Source organism: Manis pentadactyla, chromosome X (assembly GCF_030020395.1).
Source record: "Manis pentadactyla isolate mManPen7 chromosome X, mManPen7.hap1, whole genome shotgun sequence".
Lineage (NCBI taxonomy): Eukaryota > Metazoa > Chordata > Mammalia > Pholidota > Manidae > Manis > Manis pentadactyla.
The window spans coordinates 55530192-55533408 of NC_080038.1; the positions used below are offsets into that span (position 1 = coordinate 55530192).

The following is a 3217-nucleotide window of genomic DNA, read 5'->3' on the forward strand; positions in this document are numbered from 1 at the left end:
TACAAAAAGAGCCTCAGTAAATTAAAAAAGATGGAAATTGTACCAACCAGCTTCTCAGATCACAAAGGTATGAAACTAGAAATAAATTACACAAGGAAAATGAAGAAGCCCACAGACACATGGAGGCTTAATACCATGCTCTTAAATAATCAATGGTTCAATGACCAAATTGAATAAAAAATTAAGCAATCTATGGATACAAAAGACAACAATAATTCAACACCACAAAATCTGTGGGACACAGTGAAGGCTGTGCTAAGAGGAAAGTATTTTGCAATACAGGCCTACCTCAGGAAAGAATACCATAGGAACAGTCTAAACTCACAATTAATGAAACTAGAAAAAGAAGAACAAATGAGGCCCAAAGTGAGTAGAAGGAGGGACGTAATAAAGATTAGAGCACAAATAAATAAAACTGAGAAAAATAAAACAATAGAAAGAGTCAGTAAAATCAAGAGCTGGTTCTTCAAGAAAATAAACAAAATACATAAACCCCTAGCCAGACTTATCAAGAAAAAAAGAGAGTCTATGCACATAAACAGAATCACAAATGAGAAAGGAAAAGTCATGACAGACACCACAGAAATACAATTATTAGAGAATACTATGAAAAATTATGTGCTGACAAACTGGATAACCTAGAAGAAATGGACAACTTTCTAGAAAAATACAACCTTCCAAGACCGACCTAGAAAGAAACAGAAAATCGAAACAGACCAATTACCAGCAGTGAAATTGAATCAGTAATAAAAAAAATTACCCAAGAACAAAACCAGTGGACCAGATGGATTCACCACTGAATTATATCAGACATTTAGAGATGACATAATACCCATTCTCCTTAAAGCTTTCCAAAAAATAGAAGAAGAGGGAATACTTCCAAACTCATTCTATGAATCCAGCACCACTCTAATACCAAAACAAGGCAAAGACACCACAAAAAAGAAAACTACAGACCAATATTCCTGATGAACATAGATGCAAAAATACTCAACAAAATATTAGCAAATCGAATTTAAAAATATGTCAAGAGGATCATACACCATAATCATGTGAGATTCATTACAGGGATGCAAGCATGGTACAACATTCAAAAATCCATCAACATCATCCACCACATCAACAAAAAGACAAAAACCTCATAATCATCTCCATAGATGCTGAAAAATCATTCAACAAAATCTGACATCCATTGATGATAAAAACTCTCAACAAAATGGTTATACAGGGAAAGTACCTCAACATAATAAAGGCCATATATGACAAACCCACAGCCAACAACATATTTAACAGTGAGAAGCTGAAAGCTTTTCCCCTAAGATCAGGAACAAGACAAGCATGTCCACTCTCTCTGCTTTTGTTCAACACAGTACTGGAGATCCTAGCCACAGCAATCAGAAAACACAAAGAAATAAAAGGCATCCAGATTGGTAAGGAAGAAGCCAAACTGTCACTGTTTGCAGATGACATGAAATTGCACATAAAAAACCTTAAAGAACTGACTCCAAAACCACTAGAACTAACATCTGAATTCAGCAAAGTTTCAGGATACAAAATTAATACAAAGAAATCTGTTGCATTCCTATACACTAACAATGAACTAGCAAAAAAAGAAATCAGCAAAGCAATTCCATTCACAATTGCATCAAAAAGAATAAAATACCTAGGACTAAACCTTACCAAGGAAGTGAAAGACCTGTACCATGAAAACTACAAGACAGTCTTAAGAGAAATTAAAGAGGACAGTAACAAATGGAAATTCATCCTATGCTCTTGGGTAGAAAAAATTAATATTGTCAAAATGGTCATCCTGCTTAAATCAGTCTACAGATTCAGTGCAATCCCTATCAAAATACTGACAGCATTCTTCAACAAACTGGAACAAATAGTTCTAAAATTCATATGGAATCAGCCCCTTGGGCTCTGACCTGACCCTGAGATGGGTGGTGTGTACAGGCGGTGCTACGGAGACCTCCACCCAGGATTGTTCTCCCTCCCTGGGCCTCTTCCCTCTTCCCTGCGAGTGCCCTAGTCTTGTAGGCCTCTCAGGTCTAGTATTGTGGGGTGAAGTGAGAGCAGGCCCAGGGAGGATGCTTATCGCCGAGGAGCCGCAGTAGCAAGATGATACAAGTACTAACAGCTGACTCTCAGAAACTGCTACACCAGCTGAATGCCCTTTTGGAACAGGAGTTGAGATGTCAGCTAGAGGTCTGTAGCTTGAGACTAATTGAACCAGCACATGATAATAGCCTCAGAATGATGGAAAGGCTAAGGGACTTTGAAGTAAATGATCTTCTTACTCTAACTCGGTTTTTGGCTTTGACACGGAAACGTTCTCTCTAACTGTGAATTTACTGGACAGATTCCTGTCCAAAATAAAGGCACAGCCCAAACACCTTGGGTGTGTTGGTCTGAGCTGCTTCTATTTAGCTGTAAAATCAATAGAAAAGGAAAGAAATATCCCACTGGCAACTGACTTGATCTGAATAAGTCAGTATAGGTTCATGGTTTCAGACCTGATGAGAATGGAAAAAATTGTATTGGAGAAGGTGTGTTGGAAAGTTAAAGCTACTATGGCCTTTCAATTTCTGAAACTCTATTACTCACTCATTCAAGAGAACTTTCCATTTGAAAAGAGAAATAGCCTTAATTTTGAAAGACTAGAAGCTCAACTTAAGGGATGCCACTGCAGGATCATATTTTCTAAAGCAAAGCCTTCTGTGTTGGCATTGTCTATCACTGCACTGGAGATCCAAGCACAGAAGTATGTTGAGTTAACAGAAGGAGTAGAATGTCTTCAGACACATTCCAAGGTAAATGGCAGAGATTTGACCTTCTGTCAAGAACTCATATCCAAGTGTTTAACTGAATATTCATCAAACAAGTGTTCCAAACCAAATGTTCAGAAGTTGAAATGGATTATTTCTGGGCATACTGCATGGAAACTGAAGCATAGTTATTTACTACAAAATAACTCACCTTCCAACAATTCCTGAAATGTTCCCTTAACTGGATTATTATGGCAATGGAAAACTCCTCAGAAGCCCTTCTCCACAATCCTGAGCTATGGATTCCATAATAATATATTGGATTTAGGCTATGAGACCTCAAATCATCATGACCAGAATAGCATTAATGATCTCAGGTTTGGGAAAATTTCGTATTATTCTGAAGTGGAATTACACTAAAATTTGAATTCATCTGTGAAGCATAAAAT

The 3217-nt window shown here is 37.2% G+C and overlaps 1 pseudogene; it reads left to right on the forward strand.

The window, feature by feature from the left end:
- The first annotated feature begins 2075 nt into the window (after window positions 1–2075).
- LOC118916144 (cyclin-G1-like) lies at window positions 2076–3009 on the forward strand (annotated as a pseudogene).
- Window positions 3010–3217: the final 208 nt, after the last annotated feature.